Here is a 23260-nt window from a genome sequence, read left to right as displayed (position 1 = left end):
TGAGATAGTAAAATTACATAATACTATAATTCTTTTTTTCCCCTAATTTGATGGTAATAGTCTTTGGTCTTTGTTCAAAGTCCATAATTCTTCCTCTGGATACAAATGGTTTTCTCCACTGCAGACAGCCCCAAATTGTCCCTGATAGTTGCACTGATGGAATGAGCGAGTCCATCAGGGTTGATCACTGCCCCCATGTTGTCGTTAGGGTGTACAAAGGTTTTGTGGTTCTGCTCATCTTGCTCATCATCAGTTCATGCAAATCTTTTCAGGCTTCCCTGAATTCCCATCGCTCCTCCTTTCTAATAGAACAATAGCATTCCATGACGTACATATACCACAGTATGGTAAGCCATTCCCCAATTGAAGGATAGTTACTTAATTTCCAATTTTTTGTCACCACAAACAGGGCTGCTATGAATATTTTTGTAGAAGTGATGTTTTTACCTTTTTTATCATCTCTTCAGGGTATATACCCAGTAGTGGTATTGCTGAGTAAAAGGGTATGGACATTGTTGTTGTCCTTTGGGCATGATCCCAAGTTGCTCTCCAGAAAGGTTGTATGAGTTTACAGCTCGACCAGCAATGTATTAGTGCCCCAGATTTCCCACATCCCTTCCAACATAGATCATTGTCCATTCTGGTCCTATTGGTCAGTCTGAGAGGTGTGAGGTGGTATCTCAGAAATGCTTTAATTTGAATTTCTCTAATAAGTAATGGTTTGGAGCAATTTTTCATATGACTCTGGATTGTTTTGATTTCCTTAGCTGTAAATTGGCTTTGCACACCTTTTGTCATTTGGGGAATGGGTTGCTTTTTTCTTTTTAGAAATGAGTCCTTTCTTAGAAACACTAGTAGCAAAAATTGTTTCCCAAATTACTACATTCCTATTGATCTTGGTTACTTTTGTCTCTGCAAAAGCTTTTTAATTTAATGTAGTTAAAATTAACTAGTTTGTTTTGAATGAGGTTCTCTATCTCTTCCTTTGTCACAAACTGTTTCTCTATTGATAGATCTGATAGGTAATCTACTCCTTGATCTTCTAGTTGGCTTATAATATTGGTTTTTATGTCTAAATCCTGTATCCATTTGGATCTTATCTTGGTATAGTGTGTGAGGGGTTGGTCTAATCTAAGTTTCTTATATACTAACTTCCAATTTTCCCAACAGTTTTTATTGAAGAGAGAGTTTTTATCCCAATAGCTGGACTCTTTATGTTTATCAAACAGTAGTTTACTATAATCATTTCCTGCTATTGCACCTAGTTTGTTTCACTGATCCATGACTCTCTTTCTTAACCAATAACAGACAGTTTTGACAACTGATACTTTATAATATAATTTTAGATCTGGTAAAGCTAAGCCACTTCCTTTTATACTTTTTTCAATGAATTCCCGGACATTCTTCACGTTTTATTTCTCCATCTAAATTTCCTTACAACTTTTTCTAACCCATTTAAGTAATTTTTTGGAATTTTGATTGGTAGGTCGCTAAATAAGTTGTTTCCTTTTGGTAGAATTGTCATTTTAATTATATAAGCTCTACCTATCCATGAGCAGTTTATGTTTATCCAGGTATTTTAAACTGATTTTATTTGCATGAGAGGAGTTTTGTAATTGTTTTCAAAAAGTTTTTGAGTCTGCAGGTAGATGCCCAGGTATTTTATTTTGTCTGAGGTTCCTTTGAATGGAATTTCTCTTTCTAGCTCTTTCTTTTGTATCTTGCTAGTCATATATAGAAATGTTGAGAATTTATGCAGGTTTATTTTATAACTTGTAACTTTGGCAAAATTGCCAATTATTTCTAGTAGTTTTTAAGATGACCTTTTTTGATTCTCTAGGTAGACTATCATGTCATGCTCAAAGAGTGAGAGTTTTGTCTCCTCCTTCCCTATTCTAATTCCTTCAGTTTCTTTTTCTTCTCTTGTTGCTGAGGCTAACATTTCTAATACAATATTGAATAGTAGTGGTGATAATAGGCATCCTTGTTTCACCCTTGATTTTACTGGGAATGCCCCAAGCCTATCCCCATTGGATATAATGCTTGTTGATGGTTTCATATACATACTGCTCATTATTCTAAGAAACAAACCATTTATTCCTTCACTCTCTAGTGTTTTTAGTAGGAATAGGTGCTGTATTTTATTAAAAACTTTTTCATTTCTGATAGGTATGTTATTGACATAATTATGCTAACAGTTCTCCTAATATTGAACCAATCCTGCAATCCTGGGATGAATCCTACTTAGTCAAAATGTATTATCTGAGTGATAACTTGTTGTAATCATTTTCCTAAGGTTTTATTCATGATTTTTGTATCTATATTCATCAGGGAGATAGGTCTAAAATTTTCTTCCTCTATTTTAACTCTTCCTGGGTTAGGTATCATCACCACATTGATGTCATAGAAAGAGTTAGACAGAGTTACATCTTCACTTAGTTTTCCAAAGAGTTTATATAAACTTGGAACCAATTGTTCCTTAAATGTTTGACAGAATTCACTTATGAATACATCTGGCCCTAATGATTCTTTCTTAGGGTGTTCAATAATGGCTTGTTGAATTTCTTTTTTCTGAGATAGGGTTATTTAGGATTTTAATTTTTTCTTCATTTAATCTGGGCAATTAATACTTTTATAAATATTCATCCATTTCACCTAGATTTTCAAATTTATTGGCATAGAGTTGGGCAAAATAATTCTGAATTATTACTTTAAATTCTTCCTCATTAGTGGTGCATTCACCTTTTTCATTTATGATACTAGCAATTTGGTTTTCTTCTTTCTTTTTTTGTAATCCAATTGACCAGAGTTCTATCAATTTTATTGGTTATTTCATAAAACCAGCACTTGATTTTATTTATTAGTTCCATGGTTTTCTTGCTTTAGATATTAATAATTTCTCCTTGAAATTTTAGAATTTCTAATTTGCTATTTAATTGGGAGTTTTTAATTTGTTCTTTCTCTAATTTTTTTAGTTGCATATTTAGTTCCTTGATTTCTTCTTTCTCTAATTTATTCATGTAAGCATTTAAAGATATAATATATCTCATGACAGCACCTTGAGTGTACCCCCATAAGGTTTTGTATGTTGTGTCATTATTGTCATTATCTAGGAAGAAATATTTAATTCTTTCAATAATTTGTTGCTTGATCCACTCATTCTTTAAAATGAGGTTATTTTGTTTCCAATTAGCTCTCGGTCTTTGTTATGAATGAATGAAAAGGAAAACCTGCTAGAGTGACAGAAAAATGTACATTTTATTCAGAAACCTTGTAATATACACCTTACAAGATATGGGGAACTCACTCCTAGGCATGAGGCACACCTTGGTCTCAGGAGTCAGGTAATTTATTGTCCTCAGAAACTCTTTCCCCTCCCTCTTGGATGTTCATAGGTTCTCAGAGTTTGAGTTAATTGGAAGAGGTCCACCCATTCCAGGACATGCCCCTCATATGATCCCCTTCCACATCATAAGATGAGTGATATGCTAATGAACCCCAATCTTCATAGGGGATGTGTGGATTAATATTCAATTACCTAATTGAGCAAACTCAGTAGCATTAGGTCAAGATCTCTAGGTCACTCTTGACCATTGGGGTTTGGTATCCCTGGAATGGGATTAGCAAGACTCTTCCATTCTTTTATTTGGCTGGGCCATTCCCTCCTTTCTAATGGATTCTCTACATCCTGTGACGACCATCACCCTATATTTCTCACAACTTCCCCTTTTGTAATGGATTCCCTAAGGCTGCCCTCCACACCCTGTGAAGACCAACACCCTACATTTCTCACAAATCCCCCTTTTCTTTTTAAAAACAACTTGGTCTTCACACTTCACCAACAGTATCTTCCTCAAATTAATTTATAATCCTCATCCTTGAAAGGACTGACTTTCCCTAACAATATCTTTACCTCTTCCTTAGTAGAACTGTACACCTGTACTAATTTGCTGATGGAATCTTGTACTATGAGTTATTAATGGGATCATACATGGGAGATGCACATGACTAATAGGATTCTCCTTAGGGCCAATAGTAAGATATCCAGTAACTGTTTTCCACCATGAATCAGTAAACCAGAGTTACTAAATGGACTTGTCCAGGTTTGGAATAGAACATGTGCCTACTTTTTAAAATCCCTGGTTATCTTCTTTACCACCTGCCCATTGTCATAGCTCTTTACGCAGCAGCTTGACAAGTTCATTTTATCACAGGCTACTCCTTCCTTGGCCAACAGGTAGTCTAAGTCTCAATCTATGTTGAATACTCGCCTCTCTTGTTTGCGTGACTTCAGTAGCCAGCAGGTCCAAGACCCTACTGTTTGATTGGAAATTATTTCAACTATAGCTTGGAGTCTTATTAAACTATTCAGGATATAAATTTGGGTTCCATAGCCCCAACTCCCATCCTGTGCCCTGGTAGTAGGCCCTTAAGTCTAGATAACTCCCTGACCAACTCTTTGGACAACTGGGTCTAGGCAGTAGTCCTACAAATCCTATAATGTCCCTCTAGTTGGTCTTCCAGGAAGTTTCCAACAAATGAATAATACTGTTCCTCCTCCTTACTTACAAGGGATCCCCTTAAATAGGCCATATAATCATGATGATAATAGGTATATTTCCAAAGTTGCTGTACCTCCTTCCACTGCAAGTTTTTATACCAATGTCTTTAGAAAGGTATTCCTGGCTCCAAAATCCAAACTAAATTCCTGATTTTGTGCCATTGGATCAACCCTAAGAATTGGTAATATACCTATTGATGTACCTTAAAACTATCTTTCTTGCAAATGGCCATTTCAGCACTTTCCTTGCAAGTCCATACTAACTCATAATCAGTTTCTCTTAACAAATGCCCCATTTTGCACATCTTTAGAAGGGATGCAGTTACCATCATTAATCTCACATGAGTCTGAGGCCCCATATCTTGTTAAGTCCTGAATATATGTGCCTTACTACTGGACATGTCCAGATATTTGCTACTCCCCAGGCAATTATCCTGTCCAGGAACTTATAAACAATAGTCACCCTGAACTGACTCAGTCACATGCCACTGGTATCTCTCTCCTCTGGATCAGAGTTCTGCACTGCAGTGCATCTCTGACCAGGAACTTAGAATCTAGGCCAGACTCAGGTGTACCCAAGGCCAATTCTCAAACTGTTGTGCACTATGGCAAGTTTAATAGTCACACTAAAAGACTGGGCATTGACTTCTGCCAGCTAGACTCTCCTCCCACCTTTACTAACACCCTGTTGTCTACATCAGAGATAGGACTCATTCCCTATGCAGACTCACATAGCTATAATAATGCCACCCAATAATCTCTCTCTTGCTTTCTCAATGGAGAAAATGTTTACCCTGCCTCCCCTCTTCCTTTCCTCTAAGGAGAAGGGCATAAGTAGGGGTGCCACACTTACAGAGTCAAGGGGAAGTTACAGATAAACAATGTACACATAGGTGAGAGATGGTGGAGATAACTGGTCCATTGTATCATCTCTCTTCTCTTCTCCCTTGGAGGCATCTAATGTCCTTCAGCAGGTTCTGAATCTCTTCCAAAAATGTCCTCTCCAGCTCTGATTCCTTGAGACCTTGTCTTCTGGTAGAGAAACTGCTTAATATCTTATTCATATCCAAACAAGTTTCCATCACAAAACACTGAGATTCTGGAGCTTATAACAATTTACATTTTGCCTTGTTGACATATTGACATGCACAATTCACTGTTAACACAAACTTCCATTAGTATTTTACCACATGAGCAAACTCACAAGCTTGAGTCAATATGATCATTTTCATTGGTAGTTTGCTCCATACATATACATTCAACAGTCATCTTTGTTCTAAGAGTATCCAACATCTGGCTTAAAATAGAACAATTTTAACCTTTGCTTTCATTACAGTAATGATTCCTTAACAACATCCTTAACCAAAATGATTGTTTTTAAAATGAAACATAGCCAATTTTATTTAAAGTCAAATTCATAATATTTCAGGTTCTTTCTAGAATTATTTTATATATTTTAAGTGGAATCTTTCAATGTGTTCCTCTCCTCTTCAAGAGTATTTTAGTAGAAACCAGAGTCTTGAGTAGCCCAGTTAGGAGCCTCTGACCTACTATTCTGATTAAGTTTTTTCTCAATATTCATAGCCAACATCTGGCTTCAGAAAGAAAGGCTTTTAGTCTTTTCAATCACTTTCTGATAGGGTGAGACTGCATTGTTACCCATAACCACATGGCCCAATTTGGAATCAATCTTAGCATCAAGTCTGGCATTTCTAATCAAATTGACAATCCATCTTTCAGCTTCTTCAGGAGTCATGTTCAATTTATCTGCCAACATGCTAATACTGATACATTGAAGGATGTGACAGAAAGTCTCAAATATGAAGAGTAGAGCATTTTCAATGAAATCATCAAGGCACGCCACCAGGAAAAAGTCATTCACAAGAACTGATTCACATTCTCTTAACTTTTTCTGGGCACCAACAAAATCAAAGTTGACATACAAGCATTCAACAAACTCGGTTATAGGATCTTTATATGTATAGGACTCCTGCTGAATAACTTTGACTACATCTTTTAATGCCTGTCTTTGTTTTCGTACATCTTTGTTTGTTATGACCGCAGTAGTCAAATAGCGGAGAATATGTGGACACATAGTTTGAATTGCATTAAGATATTGTGGCTGGTAAAGAAAGAGATCAATAATGTTGTCTCGAGCTTTTGGGTGGTTGAAGAATACAGAGACCAATGAATCAGCCATGTTCTCTGCTGAAGGGATTGGAGTGGAGAACTGACAGAATTATTATCTATGGTCTCTTTCAATCTTGTGAGGTCTTCCATGGCTGCATCCCAATTTTGCATTAAAATTTCAGCCGCAAGTTTTCCCCACAATGAACTCAAAGTATTTCTATCAGTGGAGGGGACCAACACTCTAAAATCAGAGATATTCTGCTGCTCCTGTATAGTTGCCACATTCATATTCTTGTCTAAAACCATGTTTGTCAGCCAGGTAGTCAAACAGAATGCGACTATCCCTGGTAGATTGCATTTGCCTTGCTGTTTCTTCATCTTCAAACATCTTGACAATTGATTTAGTTTCTGCTTGCAGCTGTTTTAATTGTGCAACAACAGTAGTTCTTTTGTCACGCAAAGCATAAGGAACATCATCAGAATAAAGGTTTTTATATACATCCATTGCGAAGTCCACCATGTTTGTGTCACTAAGAAGGTCCAATTTTCCTTGAAGTAATTCCTTTTCATTATATATCTCTTTGACTGAGAGAAACTCCAGCAGCGGGAAGACCAGATGGCGGTCCAAAAAGTGAGCGATGCGAGTAGTCAGGTCGTACTCTGCCATCTTGCTGGGAAAAAGGAAGGAAGTGTGCAAGCAAATGATTTTTTCCCAAATGTTCCCATATTTTCCTTTTCCTGGTATACTTATCTAATTCACACTCATTTCCTTAAACTAGAATTGATACTGGAATTATCCTAAGAATTTCCCATTCTTCTTACCTAAATATCTCCTCCAATACAAAAACTAAGGAAACATATTTCCTATCTTAGCATGTAGCTTATAGTAGGTGTCAGAGCCAAACACCTAACCCATCTCTGGCTATTAGATCTAATTCACCTGAAACGTTCCAGGACATTAAAGGAAATTTCCTTTATGAGTATTGAATGTCAGTGTCCAGGCAGAGGTCACATGTGCAAGTCAAATGTCTTAGGCCAGATTTATTTTTCCTGGTGAGACTTTATCCACATGTCATTTTGGGGAAATCAATTCAAAGGGGTCCAACTTCAGCCATACTGAGAAGATTTCCCTTCAGCTGTCCATCCCGGCTACCTGACATCCTTGGTCCATTGTCTTCCTTGGCGACAAGAACATGACATTTTCCCACTAGCATTTCTTTTTGTTGACCATGCTGGTATCTGACATAAGAGAAAATTAAAAGTCCCATGATCTAAAATAGTTGTTTTACCTAGTTAGAATATCCAGTGAATACATTTCCATAAGGTGAAATTATAATCTTAATGGAGTCCCAATTAATGAAACCTCTGAGTAAAGCTCGACTTTCCTTCCTGGGTCTTTGCCTAAAACCTGGTATTCTAACTATGACTGGCCGTACAGGCCTGGCTCCTACCTCTTACTAGAGACATCTCTTTGTCTGAAATCATATCTACTATATCACTATATAAAGATGACATACCAGATTCTCCTTGGCTAGAGAAACCTGCTTCAAGCCTGTTGTCTCTTACCTCTGTTGTCCAGGAGACTGCACAGAAAAATATCAAATTATCTTGAGTTTATCTTTCCTATATTACATAGTGCTTTTACTTCAAAGCAAAAAAAACACTGCTTTGGATTACGCATATATAGATCCAAAATATTCCCACTTAACATGCAATTGGGTTAAGTAACTTGTCCAAGGTCACACAGCTAAGCAATCACTAAGTATCTGAAGCCTGACCTGAACCCAGGTCTCCTGACTCTGGGGCTGGTGCTCTATGCACTGAGGCACCAAACTGCCCCCTAACATACAATTTACTTTACAGAATTCTTTAACACCATAAGAACATCTCAGCCTTAAATTTCCAACATGTGTTATGAATTTCATTATAACAGAACAGAAATAAGAGTAACAGAGTAACACACAAATTACTGGATTGTATAAAGCAATCCCTCTATTATTACATTATTCATGAACCCATTATTCTGTCCCAGAAAGGGTCATACTTTTCCACATTTTCCTTATTGCTGTTCAAAGCAATCACACATTAATCCCAGGCTTTTACAATACAGTATTTATATAACATTCACAAGAGGTAACTAAATATTGCAAATGTAATCTCTTTGTAGTTACAAAAGAACTTCACATAACTGTTAAACACATCATATTCATCAATAAGTTACTTTACAATAGGGCCCACTATTGCAATTTGTATTTTTTTTGTTTGTTTTTGTTTTTTAGTATTTTTTGGCAAGGCAAATGGGGTTAAGTGTCTTGCCCAAGGCCACACAGCTAGGGAATTATTAAGTGTCTGAGACCGGATTTGAACCCAGGTACTCCTGACTCCAAGGCCAGTGCTTTATCCTCTATGCCACCTGGTCGCCCCCCAAGATTGCAATTTCTTCAGAGCCCCCCATCAGCTGCCTGCAGTTACCAAGAGGGAAGTCCACAATCTTGACTTGTTTAAAATTAAACAATGTTAATATATATTAAACATTAAGATTCTTATGTAAACTTCTCATGTTTACATAATGTAGAATGTATATGCTATATTCTTTACACTTTTGTCTCTTTGCCCAAATTCTCAGAATCCAATCTCATACATGACACATTTAAAACCCCAATATAATTACAACTCAACTAACTTCCCAACAGCTTAGTTTGATAAAAACTCTACAGTACATTATACAGGGAATCCAGCACTCACATTCCAAATGCTCTATCCAAAATAAAAATACAATTGTTAGCATTATTAAACTCAACATTAAAACCAATTAGAGCTTGTCCCCAAAAGACATCAGTAAACATCCCTGGTAACCCAGGTATTTCTCTTCTTAGTAACCCAGTAGTATTTTTCTTTTACCCAAAAGTGTTACAATAGACTTTAAAATCCCACATAACTCCTTGAAAAAGATAAAATAGTGTTAAAATAGTTTAATCCCAAACTAATTTAACAATCTAGGTTATTTAATTCCTCCCATTCTGTACAAACTTTGTCAGAATATGACAACATGAGTATCCCTCTTTTAAAACCCTCAGAGTGCTTTCCAAAACTGTCCTTCAGAAAATTTAAAAACAATGCCAGTCATCACTCAGGCTACGTGGCCAGCATATATTCATTAAATGTGATTTCCTTTGCATAAAAAAATCTCTTAACCCCTGGATGTTAGATACTTTTTTTTTCTTTTCCATCACATGTCCCACCTTTGGAAGAATCTTTCCCTTTAAGACTTAAGCACTTCAGGTCTCCTGTCTCTCCCCACTTCCATCCTCCGGTGGGGGGGTACTTAAGTAGACTCAGTCTAGGGTTTAAGTCTTAAGCAGATTGTGATGGGATCAAGAACACAATGTGTCCAACCCACCATCCCTTCCTCCAACCCAGGGAGAAAGCATAAGGATAGGAAATATTTCCTCCTCTAACTTCTCACTCTTTTCGTTAAAGGTTCTTTCTTCTCTAAAAACTCTTTCCCCAAAACACAACTTGCTTTTTTTTTTCTTTTTAAGAATCCCCTGTGTGACCTTGGGCAAGCCACTTAACCCCGTTTGCCTTGCAAAACCTAAAAAAAAAAAAAAGAAATCCCCTCCCCTTTCTATAACTCTGCACCCCTAGCAGAGTACCCCAGTAGCACCGGGTGAGGGAATGGCTGATTTCCACGTGGGGGATGCTGCACTACCACTTCCTTCTCCTCTTAGAATGATTTGCAAGCCACTTTACAAAGTTCCTTAAATCCAGGGAGAAAGCATGGGATCCTTCCCAGACACACATAAGGATAAAAAATCTTCCCTCCTAGAACTTCCCCAAACTTCCCTCCTCTTAAACTCTTCTAACCTCTCCCCAAACCACAGCTTTTTCTCTTTACGAATCCCCCTCCCTTCCCTTAACTGTACACACCATGCACAACTACCACCGGCTCAGTGAGGGAAGGGCTGATTTCCACATGGGGGCCACTGCACACTACTTCCTTCTCCTCCACCTTCTGAAACTCCTGGGCCCAACTCCCAGCTTTCCTTCTTCTAAAACTTAAGCTGGATCCTCAGACCCAGAGATGCCTAAAAGAGACATATACACAAGACAGGATAAAACAAATACACACACTCCCGCGGGAACGTTCAAACTCACTCACACACCATTGGATCCAATCGGCTTCCTTAATTTAGAAAGCATTTCTTTCCTCTCTCCAGACTTTCTGTTTCCTCTTGTGCCCCACTGTTAGCCTCCTCTCTAGGAGCAACCAGAGGACCCCACCTATGTTTTTTACCTTTTCCTAACTTAGACATAATTTGGCATCCCCAATTATCCAGCATGCTGCATATTCCACCTCCTCTTTATTTAAAGGTACCTTATGGTTTACTGTTCATCAGACCCAAGCCTTGGCCACCAGACAAACTTGTCTTTGGATGGGCATTCGTGGCCATTCAGAATAGCAGTATCACATGAACTTGCTTTTCTCTTTACCGTGGACAGCATCCTCACTGTTCCAGCTAGCTCATTTCCTACCCAAAGGCCTCTCCTTGGGTAATGGATTGGGGGGTTCCTATTCCTCCCTGCCCTTAGGCATCTTTTCAAACCCTGGCCTCCCATCTAGGACTTCCTTTCCTGGAACTGTCTAGAATCAGCCTCAAAAGATAAAACCCAAAGATTCCCTAACCTTTCTGGGTTTTTTCCCACAATTTTCCATCATTCTCCCCATCAATGACAGGGTTTCAGGTCCAATCAGAGATCCACTAGAGGGAACTCGGGAAAAGAAACAATGATCTGGCTTAAAATAAAGCTATGAGGCTTCCTTGAGGTGTTCTGAAGATTGAGGACACGCCCCCAAATTATTATTGTTATAAATGAATGAAAAGATAAACCACCTAGAGTGAGAGAAAATTGTACATTTTATTCATGAACCTTACAATATACACCTTACAAGATAGGGTACCTCACTCCCAGGCGTGGGCACTCCTTAGTCTCAGGAGTCAGGTAATCTATTGTCCTCAGAAACTCTTTCCCCTCCCTCTTGCATGTTCATAGGCTCTCAGAGTTTGAGTTACAATCTAAAAGGTTTGCCCATTCCATGATATGCCCCTAATATGATCCCCCCACATCATCCAAGGCATGATATGCTAATGAACCCCAATTCTCACAGGGAGTGTGTGTGGGTTAATATACAATTACCTCATTGTGCAAACTCAGTAGCATTAGGTCAAGATCTCTAGGTTTCTCTGGGGTTGGGGTTTGGTATCCCTGGAATCAGATTAGGAAGATTCTCCCAGTCTTGTGATTGGCTGGGCCATTCCCCTTTGTAATGGATTGCCTAAGGCTCCCCTCCACACCCTGTAAAGACCAACACCCTACATTTCTCACAACCCTTGAAAAAGCTCAAAGGAGGCTCCAATAAATCCAACTGGAGATTTTTTTTTGCTGGAAATAGCACAAGGGAGCAAAGTTTTTTTTTTTTTTTCATAAAGATGCCAAAGAACTTCAATAGGCCTCTTATTTCCTGTTCAGGTCTTTTGACACCTAAGTTTTAGATCAAACTTGACATCTCCCAAATAGTGGCGAATCATGAAAGCCAGTACTGGTTCCTGGCATCTGCTTCCATCTTTATAAAAACCCAGGACAAAGTTTTGGGAACTGTGACCACGCGGTCCTGTTTTGCAGTGTGTTGCAAAAGTCTTAGGGGTACTTTTGAACCATTTAACAAAAGGCTTTGTGGGTGGCTAGACTGGCACAGTGGATAGAGCATGGGCCCTGGAGCAAGGAGGACCTGAGTTCAAATATGGCCTCAGACACTGAATAAGTGGCTAGCTCTGTGACCCTGGGAAAGTCACTTCACCTGCTTCTTGCCCAAAAAAGGGTTTACAGCTGCAATTAGACTTTTAGGACATTGGGTATGTATAATATTGCACTGTATGTGGGTGTGCAGACCCCGACAATTGTGTACTGTGTGTAAGTAGCCTGCAGCATATTAACCATGATGACTTTGAGCACCAGATGTGTAAAAGATAACAAGTGATAGATGAATGATGGGGGAAAGGAAACTGGGTCAATTTAGCTTCACAAATGACCCAATTTGACGACTCAGCAGAGCAGCCCCCAGGAAGGATTTTTGGAGGGACTAGAACAGAAACATTGGATTAGGGAAGCTAGAAGAGTTCTATATGAGGACATCCTAGGCTGGGCCTTCCCAAGCTTTGGTGGGTGGACCATAGAGTCACTTGTAGCTGTCAGTTGTCTAAGGAAGACTATAGCCTTGTTTGAAGAGAGGTTCAATCAACAAGGTTGAACTCAGGGTGGGGAAATTTTAAAAGCCAAACTTCTTTTGTGGGAGCTGGGGAATGGGTTTAAGTGAATTGTCCAAGGGCACACAGATAATAAGCATCAAGTGTTTGAAGGCAGATTTGAAATCAGGTCCTCCTGACCCCTGTGCCTGTGATCTATCCACTGAGTCACCTAGCTACTCCCTGGGTTCAGTAATATTCGAAGACCATTTTCTCTACTAAGGGGCTGCAATTTGCCATGGTGGAGGGAGAATCCATGCAAAGAAAATCACAGAAAATAATAGCTAGAGTTTTCCAGAGCACTTTAAAGTTTACAGAGCACTTTACAATACAGTAACTAATTTGATCCCCGCAAGGACCCTATGAAGTAGGTGTTATAATCCCTCATTTTAGAGAGGCAGAAACTAGGCAGAGAGGTTAAGAAATCTGCCCAGGTTCTGTTCCACAACTAGAAAAAGTCTGAGGCAGAATTCATACTCAGGTCTTCCTGCCTGTAAATGTTGTGTTTCACCTGTAGTAGCTTCCTAAATGAAAAGAAAAGAATAATCTTTGTTATTGACAATGATGATATGCAGTGTGTCCCCAAAGTCTTAGTTTTCAGTTTCCATGCCTTCAGTCCTGTCCATAGCTTTACCAATGATTTTGGTAAAGCTATGGAACAATGATTTTCTCCTTCTTTTACCTGCCTTGGTCCTGGGGACTATCCCATGAAGAGGAGGGTTATTATTAGCCTCTCCACTATAGGGGGAAATTTAATGCCTCATTTTATAGGCTCTATTGTTTTTTTGTGTACTTATGAATGCTTTTTCTGCTTCTTGTTCCGCCCCCCCTTTTATTTGTTCCTTTTTACCTGTTCTAGGAAATCTGCTAACTAAAACTGTTAGAATTATGTACAAAGTAAGAGTAAATGGGCTGGGTTTGAGCACATGAGGAACAAGAAAATGTTATATAAGCTTCGGAGACTTCTGACTTCTCTTGACTGATTACAGATATTGGAGGCATTCTTGCTTCTGGGACGTGTTTTCTTGGGAGGTGAAGTTGCCCTATTGGAGAGAGTATTTTTAGGAACAAAAATATCCAGAAATAAACAATAATGTCTATGTCTGTAGGATTTTAAAGTTTTGAAAGCACTTCCTTAATATGGCTCTGTGAGTTTGGTAGTGCATAGCTTTTTATCCCCATTTCACATATGGGGAAACTGAAACTAAGTGGTAAAAAGTGAACTGACCTGAAAAGAAAAAGAAAGGATGATGACGACCCTGCATTGCAGCCTCTGGATAGTTGAAATATTTAAAGATAAAATTTAAATGTTGACCCTACTACTTTGGGGTCTGGATTTTTTTCCAATTTAGACATTTTAAAAAAATTGTCTTTATTTTCAGCATTTACCTAGCAGCTAAGATACACAGTTAAGTGAAAAGCAGTGGGCCACTTTCTCCTCCAAGCTTCACTTCCTCTCCTGGAGGAAGGTGGTGCATCACCTGGGGGGGGGGCGGGGTACTGGACCTTGAATTTGAGATTCAAAGCACTGCTTTTTAGCCTATCAAATTCGGATTATAATCATGGTGTCTTCTCTCTCTCCCCCCCTTCTGTGTCCTTGATTTCTTGAGTTCTTTTCCTGAGTTCCTCCTCTGGGTTCCATGCCCCTCCATTTGCATGGCACCCCCAATCTACAACTTGATTTAAAACAACATCCATATTTTCAGAGACCAAGTTTAACTGAAAGGTTTAAAGAAATAGTTTGGGAAGAAAATCCAAGTTCATTAAGGGAAACTTGGTCTCTCCTGCTCCCAGATCCAGAATTTTAATTAGCATATAATTTAAACCATCAGGGGGTTTTCAGATACTTCTGAAAAGTTAGCAAAAGCTCATGAATTCAAATTGCTTTATTGGATTAAGACTTTTCCTTTTTCCTTGAGTCCAAGTTCCTGAGTGTATGTTTATAGTCTTGCCTGAGGAATGTGGCAATTTTTCGTATTATGAAATTGGAAAACTGAATTTCACCTTTCCACTTCTAAGGAATTGGAACCTGTGGGGCCTCATTTCCCCACTGTCTTTCACTTTAGAAATAGGACTAGAACCCAAGGGTTCCTTATTCGTTGGTATTTAATAAATATTTATGATCAGTAATGTTGTTTACTTTAGCTAACAAATCTTCTCTTTCTAGTCATATTAATTCTAATTTTTCTTTCTTATTGAATAGCGCTCTTCCTCTACACTCACATTCATGTCTCACAATTTTTTGTTGCTGTTTGGTTTTCTGTTGTCTTCGATTCTTGACCCCATTTGGTATTTTCTTGGCAGAGATACTGGAGTGGCTTGCTGTTCTCCTTCTCCAACTCATTTGACAGATGAGGAATCTGAGGCAAGTAGAGTGACTTATTCATGGTCACACACCTAGGAAGTGTCTGCGGCTAAATTTGAACTCAGACTAGGAATCTTCCTGACTACAGATCTTGTGCTTTATCCAATGTAGCTTAGACCTTGATGCCTACAATTTATTTAGCTATTCCTTACTTCAACGTATTTTGATAGATAGTGGAGTACAGAAGGAGGAAATGACTGTACCAGAACTATCATCAGGCACTGATGCACCCCTACTTCTGTTTTTTTCTAGGTCTTTTCTAAGAGAAGAAATGTGGCAATGTGGAAATTCTGTGAGAGCAGAATTTGTCTCTTTGCTATTCTTTGGACCCTCTAGTGCTTAATAACCGTTTATGGCCTGCCTCCTTGCTTAGATGAGGTATTTTTTTTTCGTCTCCTTGACTTCTCTGGTGCATCTGCCCAGCAGTTGTGATCCCAAGGGTAGTCCTCTCCTATGGGTTAGCAATGGGTATAGTGACTCCAATGAGAAAGGTGTTGTACCAGTTGTTAGAGATATAGATTCAAAAAAAAGATGGCTCCTGGCCTCAGCCACTTGTTTGCCAGATTTTGATATCTTCTTGTTGTATTAATACTAACATTTTTACAACTACTAATCAAAACATATATTTACAAAAATTTTAACTGTGATTGTCTAAGATCCTGCCTGATTTACATAAATAGAAATCAGAATTTCTGAATTTTATCATGTTTTTTAACTTTGGACTATTATCAATCACACAGGATATTCTAGATTGTCATAATATACTAAACATTATTCATTTTGAATTAATTAAAATTATGATTTCTGTGATCTAATTTTTTGGAAAGAATGACAAAAAAATTCATTATTAAGGGTGGTAACGCAGTTCCTGCCCTCAAAGAGTATTTTTCCTTGTGGGAGATTCTACTACAAAGGTGTGTGTCTTTCGGCCCCCTGGGCTGGGTCTGGTGCTTTCACTTGGATCATCCCCTTCCTTACCCCATTTGGTGCCCTCTGGGCTAAGATTCCTTCTCCAACTCATTTTATAGATGAAAAAATTGAAGCAAACAGGGTCAAGTGACTTGACCAGGTTCACACAGCTAAGTGATTTTTTTTTAATTTCTGTCTGTTGTTGAAATCAATTTATTTCTATTTTGTGATTCAACTGAGAATACTTCTCTTGGTGTTACTGTTTACATTGTCACCTCCTGATCTTGTTCTTGAAAATTTCAGAAAAACGACTCTCTTTTCCACTGAAACCTCCTACTAAGCCCTGCAGATCTGAAAAGGAAATTGATTCTGAAAAGGAAGAGAAAATGGCAGGGGCTTGTTCCTGACTCTGTCTATGATTCATTTGGTTCATGTTTGTCTTAGTAGTGTAAGGGAGCAGAATAAAAGTGTAAGATGAGAGGAGAACCAAAGAATTTCCCAGGAACACTAAGGTCCCTTGCGGCTCCAAACTTATTTGGTTCTACATTCTTTACCAATGCTGTTCTATCCCCCAAAAAGCAGCTCCTCGGTTTTCTACTTGAGGATAGTAAAATAAAAATTATGCCTTGCTTCCTATGTCTCTTTTCTAAGACCCCATTTAACTTCACACATTGGACCTCACTGTAGTAACATTAAATCATAATAGCTAGGGTTTTCAAGCATTTTCAGACCTCTTTACCTGGGGGATCTCTTCCTGAGCCCCATAGTAATCCTTCAGGGTAGCTGCTATTATTATTAGCACTACTTTAAAGCTGAGGAAACTGAGACATTCCCAGATCACTTTTTGGTGTATTTTTTGTGAATGAATTATATGATTTATATTAAGTTGGAAGAAATATCATGGGCTAGGTGAGTTATGTCCCTAGGGAAAGGTAACTTTCTTTGTTTTCCACATTTCTGAGATTACATTTTGATTTTCATGTATTAGAATCCATTGGGGGAGGGGGACATCAATTTTGACTAGTTTCTCATCTGAAGCTCCCAGGGTTGCTGTGAGGATCAGAGGGCACTTACATTGTAAGGACTTAATAAATGTTAACTATTATTATTATTATTTTCTCTGGGATCATTGAATTTCACCTTTTGGGGGAGAGAGAGGTTGTTAAATAAAAACATTGGTTTGGAAAGTTAGAAGAGTGTTGAAAGAGGTTGACAAAGACAAGAGACACTAAGAGCGTGAAAGAGACTGAGAGACAAATTTAGAAAAAGAGACTGAGAGAGTATAGACCCTGAATGAGACAAGAGAGATTGAAATGTTGATAGATACTGATTGAGAGAGATTTAGAAAAAGGGACTGAGAGAGTAGAGAGATTAAAGGAGACTATAGTGATTGAGAGGTTGTGAAGTACTATATTAATGTTTGTGAAATTCCTGTATAGAAAGGGGTCCCTGACATCCTTCTGGGCCCTAAAAAATTCCTTAGAAATATAACTTTGGCTAGGCACCTTTGAGTCTGAATATAGTCTGATAGGACACAAGGGGTTATGGATATACCATAAAATTATCGAAAGATTTACAAAGCACCCTTGTTAACCTAATTGTCTTGCTCTATCTGTTAAATTACAGGACAGCCACCCTCTTCTCCTGATGTGGCTGGAACCATAAGATAGTAAATTCCTGACTCCCTCCATCTCAGAAAACATGTTCAATCATTACACAAAGACCCTGACCCCTTCTCACCCCTATCTATATGGAACCCTATGTTTACATATATATGTCAACCTAATATATTTAACTGCTGTCTTTGCTTTTTTTTGTATCTTGCTTGCTCTCAGTACCCCCTCAAAACACTATAAAAACCCTATCCCCTGAATACTTAGGGACTGTCTGATTTGGGTACTCAATCCCCAGACAGTCCCCAGGCATAAAGATCTCCAACCTTATCAAATTCTGGTCAGTGTCTCACTCTTTGGGTACAACATTTGGAGGCCCTAGCAAAATCTTGTTATTTTGTGTCACCAGAGGAGACCATGGGAGCCTTGAGTTTAGGTAAACTTGTTCTGGTTCTTGGTCTAGACATTTGTTGGCAGGGGAATTCTTTATCAGACATGATGTACAGGTCCCCTTTTTGAGTGCTCCTTGCAATAGTGGGGACATATTTGGACGGGCTTTGGTAGGGAGAGATTGTTGATTTTGACACTGAAATCTGCCCTCACGGCATTCCTGAGACGTCAGGAATTTACCATTGGCCTGTGTTTGTGGATATGTGTTGAAATTGTCAGTTTGGAAAATTCTGTTGCATTTGTGTGATCTGTGCTTGTGCCTCATCTGTCTTTATGTGTTTAGATTGTCTATTTACATGTTTGGGTTCTTCTATCGATTTTTTAGATGGGGAGAAAAGTTCCCCTAAAATTGACCGTGGATTGCCTCATTTAAATTGTTGCTCTTTGTTCTTTTGGGCACCTAGATTTTTAGGCATCTAATGCCCTCACTGGCTCCCACCTTGAGCCTGCTTTCTGCCTGTTTTACAGTGGGTAATCTGTTCCCACCCTCCTCACCTCTGCTTTGTCTCTTGAGCAATTCCAAGAGGGATTAATTTAATTTTTATTTATAAAAGGAATGGATTTTGGTGTTAAATTGACTGAGGCCAAACTTCTCACCCTGTTATTTTACTATTATGAAAAGTCCTCCACGCAATTCCTTGTTTATGTTCCTTTCTCTTTCCCGTTCTCCTTGATTCTGTGCTGCCAATGTTTCCCCCCTCCCCCTTTCAGGTGAGAAAGCTACTTCAGGAAGAATTAGTAAAGTAAGTGTTCAAAAGGACTTTATTTTGAAGTTAAAGATACAGCAAATATTACCAAATATGTTAAACCAAAAAAATCATAGAAAGCAATGCTATTTTAATTTGAAAATAGGGAAAATCAATTTCAGAAAGACAAGAGAGTCAGGTTAATCCTAAAGTCTATAATGTGGTTACCAAGATGCAAATATAGGGGAAGCTAAATAGTTCATCTTTTTTCAGAGTGATATCAATATATATTCAGATATTGTTAGTTATTACAGAAAATTATGGGACATGTAAGGGTTGAAGAATAGAACACCAATGCCCCCAGAAAGAATCTAGAATAGTCTTTATGAAAGCTGTTCAGTTTACTCTATTTGAAGAAGGGGGGCAGAGAATATTCTAATTAGGGTAAGGAATTTTTGAATGACTTCCTTCTCCAGGATTTTAGCAGTTGTAATCGAAAAATCTTAAATATTAAAACCTTGTAAAGAAAAATGCATTGTGAAAAGTGGAATCACACTGTAGTTTATATAGCTGTATAAACTGTGTGACTCTAGTACAGAATAGTATGAATTAAAGTGAAGAAGAGCTAAGGAGAAGGAATGGTGGAAAATGTGAGTAGTAATGTGAGTAGTATAGTTTGAGTAAGAGATTCTGAAAGTACTGGAAAGAAAATCCAGACATAGGGACAATTGGAGTTTCTTTTGAACCATTTGTTAAGAATGGGAAGTGGTAAAAGTATGTAGACAGAAGGTTTGAGCAGGGCTGACTTGGTACAACCAAGGATGGATTTTGGGAACATTGGAAAATGATTTACAGATCATTGTAAGAAAAGAAGACAGTATAGAACAGTAAGTCTATAGGGAGATATGTGTTTATATGAGGTTGGGGTGATTTAAAATTGCATTAAAATTGGTACTTTTAGAAATGTTGGGAAATGAATTGATTAGAAAAATAATAAAACCCATAAAGTGAAAAGTTTGTTATGAAAGCAATTGCTAGGTAAATGTTAATTTTATTATGTTATTATTGATCCTATAATGTGCTAATCTAAAGATACATGTAAATTGAATTAAGGGGTTTGTACAGAATGTGTTTGAGTTTGTATTCTCATATTTTATGGCCCCTCTAGAATCATGGGAGATAGGACAGCCTTGTGAGTTACGTGTTCTTAAGCTTTAGAATAAATAAACAAGGGGAATTTTATGCTGATTGGGATGCAGTTCATGTCTTTGGGAAAAATATGGAGTGAGTGAGAAATGACAAACAGTAAAGGTAAAGAATTAGTGCATATTGTAACGTGCAACTGAGCACCTACTTCTGCCTTGAGAATGAGCCTAGCCGCGGGCTTACCTCTCTCCGAGGTCTTTGGGTGCACTCCGGCTTCCGACCTGGGGGATGGGAAGGAAGTTCACAGCCACACACGAGCCTGGTTTACAGCAGAACCGTCTTTATCGAAGAACAGCAGCAGAAAATGCCCCCCCCCCCCAGCTTTTGAGCAACACTCTTTTATACAGCATCCCTTTCTTCCCCGGGGTATATGCTCCTCCCAAGTTCCAACCCATGGGCGGAGCCACATCCTGTTAGTGAAGCAGTCCCAGTACCCTATAAGATTACCTTATAAGGCAGGTTCAGACTTCCAGGGGTCTCAAGGCTTAGGTCATATGACCCTCATGGGTGGCCTAGGTCCAGAGCTTCCCCTTACACATATCACTTTGATATCTCAAACTGTGGGGAGTATCTAATTCCCAGAATACAGAATGTTCCAAAATTAAGAAACATTGGTCAGTGAGAATAGAAAGTTCTTAAAAGTGAGAGCATTGAGAAGTTAGAATTGCACTGATGAAGACAAGAACAATTTGCAAACTTTTTAGGCTTTTAGAAAGAAAATGATTTAAAACTAATTTGAATATGACTTTTGGAATTTAAGAGAAGTATGAAGAAAATCTTGTAGTCATAAGAAGGGATTTTTTGGCAACAATTGGTCTTAAGAATTCTTTGAATTTTAAGGTTTTAGGGAGTAAAGAAAACATACGTGTATTTGAAATATGCTGTGTATGATTAGTGAACTTTACATAAGAACAATTTAAGCTATAATTTTTGAGATTTTAAAATTGTTTTATAATAACAAATGAATTGAAGTTTCACCAATCACATTTGTAAAGATTTTGTTATCAAAAAAACAAACTAGAGAATACATTGCCAATGGGATATAATTCTCAAAGTCTTTTTGGCCCAGAAAATTTGTGAAAGGTTTTGTTTTTCACCTCATGTTTAGGAAAGGGAATATTGATATGTGAGATCAGTGTAGTTTATTATCTGTTAAAAAGAGGAAATTATACATATAATTGTAACACTGTCATAGGTAATAAGTTTACATTGGGCTTTTGAAATTATTGTGAAAAACTAACAATGAAAGAGGATCTTATTTTTTAAATCATTTTTTATTAAAGATATTATTTGAGTTTTACAATTTTCCCCCCAATCTTACTTCCCTACCCCACCCCCCACGGAAAGCAATCTGTCAGTCTTTACTTTGTTTCCATGTTGTACCTTGATCCAAATTGGGTGTGATGAGAGAGAAATCATAGAGGATCTTGTTTTCTTTGAAAATAGAAGTGTATATGAAAGAAGAGATAAAATAATTTATAAAGCAAAAATTCAGAAGAGGTTTGTTTGTAAAAGACATATAATCATAAGGTTAACTTTAAGAGAACCAGTTGTTTTCTGTTGCTTAAAAATAATGAGATGTCCGCATATTGTTTCATGCAGGTGAAGAATTTAGTGTTTACATCATATCTTAACTTCCAGATACCCTTTTCAATGATATTGAATGAATGTGAGGGGCTTTGGAAAATGATTAGGAAATTAAAAATTATGTAACCCTAATTAGATGACTTTTCAGTAAGTAAGAAAGAAGGGTATTCTCAAACGTGTCATCTGCTTTTGGAAATATAAACTATTTCACTGTAATGATGTCAAAGCTGGAATTAATGATTGTTAATGAGGGAAATTATCAAAGCATGACCCTCTGAGTTCCCTGAAAATTTTAAATGATGTGTTGAACCTTGCCCTAGATCTGTAGGTCCAGGTATAAATGTAATAATGGAAAGATCATTTTGTGAAATCCAGTTCTTAATGTGTTGCACTCATTACTGTTTTGTTAAATTTACAGACCTCATCCCTTGAATTTCCAAACCCCATCTCCCCACCCCTGTCACCAGATCCTGTCTGTTCCCCCGTGGAAGATTCCTATGCTAGCTCAAAAGTGGGGAACACAAGAGTAGGGAAGGTAATGAACATTCCTAGACCTGGCTCCCCTTCCCACTGCACCAGCCTACTCCTCTCTTGGAAGATTCCTTCGCTGAATAAAAAGGGGAGAAGAGGGTAGCAGGAGGATGTTGGGGAACTGGGAGAAAAAGTCTTATCTCAAAAACAATAGAAAGAGAGACAGGAAAACTCAAGTGCATAAGCCTTAAAGGGAAAGACCCCTCCACAGGTGGGATGTGTGATTGGGAAAGAAAAAAATCTAAGATCCAGGGGTTAAGAGACTCATTTATTGAAAGAAAATCATGTTTAATGATTATCTGCTGGCCATGTGGCCTGAGTGATGACTCTCATTGTTTGTAAAGTTTCTGAACTAGAGTTTAGGGAAGCACACTAAGGGTTTTAAAAGAGGGATACTAGTGTTGTGACATTCTGACAAAGATTTTACAGAATGGGAGGAATTAAATAACCTATATTGTTAAATTAGTTTGGGATTAAACTATTTTAATACTATTGTAACTTTTGCAAGGAGTTATGTGGTTTGGGATTTTAAGCAATTTTAACACCTTTGGTTAAAGAAAAGTGGTATTGGGTTACTAAGAAGAGAAACACCTAGGTTATCAGGGATGTTTACTGATGTCTTTTGGGGAAAAGCTCTAATTGGTTTTAATGTTGAGTTTAATAATGCTAACAATTGTATTTTTATTTTGGATAGAGCTTTTGGAATGTGAGTGCTGGATTCTCTATATAAGGTACTCTAAAGTTTTTTTATGAAACTAAGCTGGTGGGAAGTTAGTTGAATTGTAATTATATTGGGGATTTAAATGTGTCATGTATGAGATTGGATTCTGAGCATTTGGATAGAGACAAAAATATAAAGAACATGGGATATTCATTTTGCTTTTGTTCTAAGGTAAGTGAGATGTTTAAATAAGAAT

The 23260-nt window shown here is 37.8% G+C and overlaps 1 pseudogene; it reads right to left on the bottom strand.

The window, feature by feature from the left end:
• Positions 1-5949: 5949 nt before the first annotated feature.
• LOC141503991 (eukaryotic translation initiation factor 3 subunit E pseudogene) lies at positions 5950-7367 on the bottom strand (annotated as a pseudogene).
• Positions 7368-23260: the final 15893 nt, after the last annotated feature.

The sequence above is a fragment of the Macrotis lagotis genome, unplaced genomic scaffold (assembly GCF_037893015.1).
Source record: "Macrotis lagotis isolate mMagLag1 unplaced genomic scaffold, bilby.v1.9.chrom.fasta BILBYCTG006, whole genome shotgun sequence".
Lineage (NCBI taxonomy): Eukaryota > Metazoa > Chordata > Mammalia > Peramelemorphia > Peramelidae > Macrotis > Macrotis lagotis.
Note: the sequence above shows the minus strand (reverse complement) of the source record. Positions and strands in the feature narration are given on the sequence as shown.